Here is an 8,934-nt window from a genome sequence, read left to right as displayed (position 1 = left end):
AAAAACAATTTCACATTCTTTCCTGACTTGTGCCCATCATCTGCATTTGGTGTATCACTTCCTAACATTGAGCCTTTCTTGTTCTTTTCTACATGTTACACTGTATCCATATGGGCATTTGTTTACATATATGCATATAATATTTACTAGATTCCACATATGAAGAATATAGCATATGGTGTTTCCTAAGTCTCTAACGAGACTTAAACTCAATCAGTATTTTAGTTCATTTTTATTAATAATATAAATTGATATGCAAACCTTGTGCCAACCTATCAAAGCCAGTTTCCTAACCACTTTATAATAACTCTTCTCCTTCAAACCGTCTCATTAGCTTTACTCCAAATGTGCGCCATTAAAGTAGCTTCCATTCTGTGGGAGCCAGTTTAACTAAAGACAGATGATGATATACACTGTAAATCCATGTGAGTGCACAGAGGTCAGCTAAGGCGGTGGTTCTCAACCTGAGGGTCGTGACCTCTTTGGTGTCAAACAACCCTTACATGGGGTCGCCTATTAGATATCCTGCATATCAGATATTTGCATTACTATTCATAACTGTAACAAAATTACAGTTATGAGTAGCAATGAAATAAAGTTATGGCTGGGATCACCACAGCATGAGGAACTGCATTAAAGGGTCACAGCTTTTAGGAAGGTTGAGAACCACTGATCTAAGTCTAGAAGGGCAATTAGCGTACTTATTGTAAAATGCTCCTCACACAGCCCAAGAGACAGGTGCTGAACAGATACACAGCCAGTGTTTACCCATATGTAAATGTTAGTCAAACTGTTTTTGCTTTTTCCTTGAGAAAGCTCTGAGTTCCCTTTCTCTCCCATCCTGGAGAAGCAGGCACATTCTGCTTTGGTGATCACTGTCTCATGCATTCATAAAAATTACTTTCCTCAGAGACATTACAAGTCATGGTAGCTCTAGGGCTAGCTAATTCAGCAGCTGAGAGGTCGTTACTGTGGTTTGGGGTACCCTCCACCTCTGGAGAGTGTTAGACCCCTCCAAATTTCATGTAATGCTGCAGATATGCAAGTCATAATCACTGTCACAAACCAGTCACTGACAGCAGGACCCATTATACTGAAATCATCTTAACTCAAGATTCTCTCCCTGGGACAGGAGGCATACCCAGCTAACCCATAAATATGTGGTCACCTGAAAAGTAATCGAAAACAGATTTGTGACTGGGTGGTGATGGCACATGTCTTAATCCCAGCACTTGGGAGGCAGAGGCAGTCGAATCTCTGTGAGTTCCAGGCCAGTGCAAGTCTACAGAGCAAGTTCCAGAATAGCCAGGGCTACACTGGGAAACCCTCCCCTTCCCCATGTCCTCCCCCTGAGTCAGTCAGTCATCAATCAATCAATCAATCAATCCCAGAATCGTGGTAGGAAGGGTAGAAAGTAATGTGAGCTTTCTACAGCTTTTTACAGTGATTGTGGATGAACCTAAGCCTGGGCAGAACCACCATCCTACTGAGGCAAGTTTCATCCCAAAGAAATAAGCCATGGTTGGTCCAAAAAGCAAGGGAAGCCAGGACACAGGGGGCGGCTCTGTGCATATCTGTCACTGTGTGTTTAGGACAATGAGAGTAGAGCTACTCTTCTTTTATTCCCATGGATTTTTTTAAAATTCACACGTCTAGTTCCACATCAGCAAGTACTCAATAAACATTAATAATTGATGTTATGAATCTCAAGTAATTTAGAGCCAAGCCTGACAGTAAGAGGATCGTAACAGACTATATGGGAATTATGACCAGCTCCAAGTTTTTAGAAGTAATTCCATACCCCCCTTACAAGAATGGCAATACACACAGCGACTAAATCCCTGTAGAATGTGGCCAAGTCTAGGCTTTCCAGACTACAGGAGCATACGTCATGAAGACGTTAGGAATGTTCGCACCCTATGCCATTAGGTATGCTTTTAAGGGCCAGCCGATACCACTTGAGAGATCTATGCTATGCTGGCCAGCTCTTTTTGTTTTTACTCCCTGTCTCTTCCACCCACAATACCCTCCTCTGTGGCACTCTGCGGCCCACAGACCCATCTTGTGGGTTTAATGGGGTCTGCCGCCTGAAACTCTTCTTTGGTCAATCTGGGTTCTTTCTGTATTTCTCTCAGGTTGGCACTAACAGCAAAGAGACAGCTTCCTTGATGATAGGAGGTTTTGAAGCTACAAGGAGTCAGAAGCTGTGCAAGGTCACGGTGCCTTAATAATATGCATGCCCCTTCTGAGTCAGAGGGCTCCAATATCTCCAAAGATATCAAAGGTCAAAATCAATTATTTGGAAATGATAACATATGCAATGGATTTAGGAACCAGTCATTAAAACAGAGCCAAGGAACAAACACAGGGAATGCATGTCTGATATGAAGAAGAAGCGTGTCCCATGAGCATGTACGGACTCTAAACGGCACAAATGCAGTATATGCATCTTGATTTGCACAATGTCTTTCATGTGCTAAAACTATGTCACGCAGGGTGGTGGTGGTGGTGGTGGCGGCGGCGGCGGCGGCGCACGCCTTTAATCCCAGCACTTGGGAGGTAGAGGCAGGCAGATTTCTGAGTTAGAGGCCAGCCTGGTCTACAGAGTGAGTTCCAAGACAGCCAGGGCTACATAGAGAAACCCGTCTCAAAAAAACAAACAACAACAGAGAAAAAAAACAAAAAAACAAAAAAAACTATGTCACATAATGTACCACTTTGCTTCATTCAGTATATCCTTTGTGCGAAAAGGCCACCCAGGATTGACAGTTTCGCCCACTCTTCTCCACCCCTCAGGGATAACAAGCCAATCCACCACAGTGTGCGACCCTAGGTATGCTGGGTAAGGCAAGAAAGTGCTGAGTCACTGTGGTTCTATGTAAACTAGACGAACATTCTGGGCTCATATCGGTCTACGAGTGTCAGCGGGAGACTTTGGAACTAAGAAATTCTCCCGTGCTAATGGCAAAATCCATGATGAAATCCATGGTCTGCGTCCTGTCTCTGCAGCATTTGTTTTACCTCCTGACATTCCTGTCTATGGGACACTTCTCTCTGAAACCTTCTCCTCGATCACCTACACACTCACAGAAGCCCTTAAAGACTACACTCACGCTACAAAGACAGCTGACCAGCAACAAAGGCAAACAAAATCAGAACTCCTACAGCTAACAGTGAGATAAGGCTTCTAAGAGCCTTCTTCACGGAAATCTGCTCACCCCCCTTTCTGTTTCTGTCCCCCTTGGACCAGTGACAGCATTCCAACTCTACTAGGAAACAAACACTGCTTCACAGTGTCCTCCTCTGCTTTCAATTCTCAAGGAAAGGGCCACAATTTCAGATCGGCCAGACAGTGAACAGATATTACTGTATCTTCTGAGTTTAAACACCATTTCAATTAATACTTTGCAAAGCTATCCCCCTCCAAGAGTAAGTCCTAAAAGCTGACTCTGAAGCCTCCAATTGTGTCACATACTTGTAATCTCAGCACACAGCAGGCTGGGGCAGGCAGGGAGAGCACAAGCTTGAAGCCAGACAAGGCTACACAGCAAGACCTTCTGGAAAAACCAACAGATAAGTAAATGCTTTACGTGGGCAAGTTCCTCAGTCATAGAAGAGCTGTCTCAATGGTTCAAAGGGCTTGCTGTGCAAGACTGACAACCCGAGTTCGATTCCCGGATTCCACAGTAGGAGGAGAGAACTCCAGAAGTTGTCCTCTGACCTCCACTCACGGTGGCATGCATACCCATGTTCACGAATACACGTGCAGATCAAACGATACGTGAAATAAAAGCTGTAAAGAAGAAGCTGGTATCCTAGACTACAATTTCATTTTTGAACCTGTTAAAAGTTCACAGACAAGGGGTGTAGTTCAGTGGTACAACATGAGTCTAGCAGGTCGGAAAACTTAGATTTGATCATCAACACTACCAAAAATACAAAGAAAATCCTGCCCAGCTTCCAAACTGAGGGCACGGCTACACTTAGTACTTACTCCTAGGCCGGCAGGCAGGAACACAGCAATCAGGGAAATGTGTCACTGCAACCTACTACCCCCTTCACCACTTAACCAGGAGCAGAAGAGCACCGCAGCATGGGAAGAGGCTCACAAGACATCTATGCACTCAGCAGTAGGAAGGGCTTAGGACTCCAAGAAAGGGATATTTAGATAGGCTTCCTGCTTAGCCTGACAGAAGCGAGAGGTAAAATGGTGTTTTCATCCTTATGTTTAAGTAGAAAGACATCTAAACTAAAAATCATGCTAGACCCTGAAGCCTACTTGATTAAAAAAAGAAGAAATTGAAAGTAAACAAATGATTAGTTGGAGATGAGTGACTTTCTGAAACTCACCTACGGAGAATATTTAGTTATCATTATTAGAAGCTGTTTTTAATCCTTCCTATCAAAGCAGAGATATAAGTCCCAGGGTTCTGGAAACCAAAACCACCATAAATGAGACACTGTGAGAAATGGTCAGACGTTGTTTGTCAGGCTTTAGTGAGTTCACAGGGAACTTACACGAATCAAAAGAGATATAGGATATAGGGCAAGGATTGGGGACTCAGGGACCTGTTGGGCTCAAGTTCAACTCCATCACAGGTGACATCAGGCAAACTGCTCTAACTTCCTGGGCCCTGGTTTACTCAAATGAGGATTAGGGATAAAATATGTAGTAAAGCCCTTTATGACTGCCTTTATGACACTGTTCTAATATTACAGCACAGGTTCCAGAATTCCTAGATTTCCTTGTGAAGTCAGAAGGCTGCAATGTGATTCCATTTTAGGGATGACCGTGAGAAAACTAAAACCCAGAAAGACTTCACAGCCCCATAGACCAAACACTTCTGTAAACTGGGGGAGAGGTAGTTTTACAACTAAAACAAGCATTTAAAAGACAATTCAGAGCCAGGTTTGGTGGTGCAGAGCTTTAATCCTGGTACCTGGGAAGCAGAGGCAAGCTGACCTCTGTGAATTCAAAGGCAGTGTGGTCTACATCTGGGAGTTTCACAACAGCCTGGCCTATCTGTCTCAAACAAACTCACATATAAACAAACAAAAACCCAGTTCAGAACAAACCCATTCTAGAAATTAACACAATTCTCCTGTGTGTGTGTGTGTGTGTGCCTAGAAATTTATTTACAAACGCTCTTGCTTGTCTCTTACACATTTATTCCCATAAGTTACAAGTTAAAACTAAAGATTCGATGATAAAAATAAAAAGTTTGTTCTTCCCTCAACAAGGTGTCATAGTGGTTGGACAAGAGCATGAACCCATTTTTCTAACTAGGAAATACCTGACCTAACCAAAATAAAATCTTTACTATTGAGTTTGAAGTGCCTGGTGAAAACAGTACCTCCCAGCGATTCTGGCAAACCTCATTATAATATGGATTATAGCTCTACCAGCCCAGGGACATGGCTTTTAATGTTCTCTGGGAGATAAAGAATTAATCAGCAACCCAGAAAAGAAGTTGTCTAAAAATGGATGATTTAGTCAAAGTAATTCCATTGTCTCTAAAACTGTGCCCTGGATCACCAGGCATCAAAACTCACAATGGCATCAAATAAATTGCATGTGGTTAAAGAGACAAAATGTTCTTCTGGCTGTTATGGGGAGCAGAAAAGGGCTGACTAGGAATCAGTTATGTTTTAGCTCCACGATGAACATGAATTATGATAATTTAGACATTCTGGTGGTTCAACCAAAAACAGCATGAAAATCAATACTTTTGAGTTCCACCAAAAGTTAAGTTTGTGGCATCAAAATTGCTAGATAGAAACATGGAAGTGACCTTAAATTTATTTCTGGACTTTCCCACCTCCACCAAAATCAGTGACACTATTTCCCATCCCTCACTGTCTAATCACAGTAGTTGGGAAGCCTGGAAACATCTTGGCCGGTAAGAAAAAAGGTCTAGGAAGGAGGAGTCTCGAACACAGGCAGACACCAAAGTTCCTTTGCTAGGCATACTTGTCTTTGTAAAAGCATCAAGATCTATTTATGATGCTTTTTGATTGACACCCACAAGCATTCCGGCTGACACAGACTTTGCTGATTGTAGGGAAGTCCCTGTGAGCTCTTTAAGCAGCCCAGATGAGCAAAACACTCAGAACAGTACCATAATGAGCACCTCTCAGGCGCTCATAAATTCTTTCATTCCCAGCAATCAAAAAGCAGCTGTTAAAATCCAGGACTCTTCCCAGTAGCAGATCTGAAATACCTCCGGGCTGCCCAGAAAAGCTTCACAACGGCTTTCTTCTCTTCCTCCCTCCCCCATCCCAGGAGTGCCAGCCTGGCAGGATAAGGATGACCCAGGAAGGGGGTGTGGGTGGAGGGGAGTAGCGGATCTGGTGTAAGCAGAGACGCAAGACTCCCTTCTTTTTCACCACAAAGAAAAACCAACCCTCTGTGCCAGCCAACCAGGTTTCTCCTTCCCTCCCCCAGCATACTAACTTTGGTAGTCTGATGAGTCTGGCATTTCCAGGGTTCGCGACCTCAGACACCCTGAGCCCTTTTCCTAAAAAGATCTTGAACCGGGAGCTAGCGGTGTCTGAGCTTCTTTACAGGTTAAGACTCAGCCTGCCTTTACCTTTTAACTAGCCAGGACGCTACTCCGGGGGGTCAAGTTCAAGATGAAGGTGCTCTCCTCACCACCCTGAGTTCACTCTGCAGGAACCTGTATTACTCAGATCAGTCCCACTACTCCAGGCACAAGGATCTGGGGCTGCCAAGCCGGAGCAGAGGCACCCTGAAGAAGACTGTCACAGCTCGGCGTCCTCCGCCCTTGGCCGCGGCGCCGGGTTTCTTCTTTCTACCTGGCCACGGCCGCATTTCCTCCCGGAGCCTTTACACAATAAGTCAAGTAAGTTTTGGGAACGCCAGTCCAGAGATCTTGCTGTCTGCAAACACCCTACACAATGCCCAGGGCTTCCTTCCCAGCCAGCCGTTCCGGAAAGCGGCCGCGCCGAGCCCGGGGGCCCCACACACACACCCAAAAGTCCTCCAGGAAGAACCTGAATCCCTATAATACCTCCAAAGTAACTACTGGTCGCCCAAGGACAAGGGGACTCGCAAACTTGACATGACCCTTCATTTAGCTGGCACTACTAAAAGAAAAAAATCTTCAAGGTCTAATCCCAAATCATCACCCTAACACCACCAGGGAAAGAAATTGGCGTGCATCTGCGAGCCACAGCCTGCAGGAGCGAAGCACACACTTTCAGCTCTCGGTGGGCGATGCGATTTTCCCCGCTGAAGTTCTCTCGGGAACTTGACCGGCGCACGGCGACACTCGAGACCCCGCGGTGCCAGGCGCCCCGCCTGCACGTCCCCCTACCCACCAGGTGCCCGGCGCAGCCCAGGCCCTGTCTAGCCAAGGGGCCGAAGAAGCCGGCAAGGGCCGGCTGGGAAAGTCCTGCGCACCGCGTGATCCCAATGTCCCCCTAACCCGGCTCTGCTGCAACCCGCTCCTCCCGGAGCGCAGGAAACGGCCTGCACCGACTCCCCGGCAGCGCCTAGTCCCAGGCCGGGAGCTCCGGCGTGCCCGTGCCTATTCCCGGAAAGCTCCCACTGGGCCCGGCGGAGGAGGGGGCGTCCCGAAACTTTCCCACCAGCCTCGCTCTCGTTTCCCAGGCTGCTCTCCGGGACCCCTCCTTCCCCGCCGGCTCCGGCAACTGAGCCGTCTGCGGACTCCCGGGGGCGGCAGCGGCGCCCAGGCAGCGAGAGTTACCTGCCAGGAAAGTTTCCAGCTTTCGGCGCGGTTCCCACCCCGGGGGCCGGGCCTCAGGGCGCGGCGGGCTGGGCGCTTGGCGGCTGCGGCTCCTGCGGCTCCCGAGCCGGGCTCCCGCAGCTGCCACCGCGGAGGCAGCGCTCCGGCCCGTCCCCGCGCCTCGCTCGGCCCACACCGGGACCTCATTGGCAGCGCGAGTCCCCGCCCTTGCGCGTGTTCCGGAAGGCACCTTCCCAGTGCGCGCCCGCCGGGGCTGCGCCTCCCGCGCCCCTCCCGACCGGAGCTGCCCCGGCTCTGGGACCCGCTGGGGCGCGGCTCACCAACTTTCCGCCCGGCGCCTTCGCCCCTCCTCACCCAGCATGTTCTCTGCGGGAAGCCAAGCTTCCCCCGCGGAAGGTGGCTCCCCTGGGGCCTCGCCTGGACCCCTGTGGGACAGGACCAGAAGTGCGATTAGCCCTCTCCCCCTTTTTTAGCCATTTGAAAATCAGTAAAGTGGCCCAGCCTTCGGTCTACGCTGCTCTCTGAAAGCATCAGAGGAGGACATATGGGAGCAATTAGCCAAGCTGAAGTTTCCGCGGATGCCTTAGGGTGGCTTTGTTGGCTTTTCTTCCCCTCACTTAACTAAACACAAACAAATACATTTCTTATTCCAAAATGAGCTGAGAAAGATGGAAAGTGCAACTCGCCCACTGCACCTTTTTCTTTCGGGAAAGTTAAGTTGTGGGTGCTGGGGGGAGGGGGGGGGCGATCAGTGACTGCCCAGGGTCGGGGGTGCGCTGCCTCCTCGAACTCTGAGGCTGGCTGTTCTGTCTGTGCTAAGTCTATTGGCTAGGGTCTAGCTTCCTTGTCAGGAGGAGGAGTCCTGGAGAGAGAACAGACAAAGATGCTATTATTAAGTAGGCTGGTGGCAGTAAATTAAACTCCCTGGTTCCCAAAATGTTTTGTTATTCCCAATAGAACAAAAGTTTGAAAATGGCCTAGGGAACTGGAAGACCTGTGTCCTCCCTCCACAACCTCCCAGGAATCCAAGCGGCCAATTTATATGTAGAAGGCTCAGCCCTCTCTATTCCCAAAGCCCTTTGGGGACCCCCTTTCTTTGCAGAAGGATCAACTAGAAATTCCAACAGAAATTGCACTCAGGCTGCCCATCAGAGTGCGGAGAGTGAAGAATACAGAAGTTGCTATAAATGGGTTAATTGGCAAC

The 8,934-nt window shown here is 47.9% G+C and overlaps 1 protein-coding gene across 2 annotated transcripts in view; it reads right to left on the bottom strand.

The window, feature by feature from the left end:
• Positions 1-7,820, bottom strand: part of Tanc1 (tetratricopeptide repeat, ankyrin repeat and coiled-coil containing 1) — a 236,520-nt gene extending 228,700 nt beyond the window's left edge. For both annotated transcript variants that reach the window (XM_052182540.1, XM_052182541.1), the window contains exon 1: positions 7,731-7,820. The gene's annotated coding sequence lies outside the window, so the exon portion shown is untranslated. The remainder of the gene's footprint in view (positions 1-7,730) is intronic.
• Between the last annotated feature and the right edge of the window lie 1,114 nt (positions 7,821-8,934).

Source organism: Apodemus sylvaticus, chromosome 5 (assembly GCF_947179515.1).
Source record: "Apodemus sylvaticus chromosome 5, mApoSyl1.1, whole genome shotgun sequence".
In the NCBI taxonomy this organism is placed as follows: domain Eukaryota; kingdom Metazoa; phylum Chordata; class Mammalia; order Rodentia; family Muridae; genus Apodemus; species Apodemus sylvaticus.
This window is presented reverse-complemented; position numbering and strand designations above follow the sequence as displayed.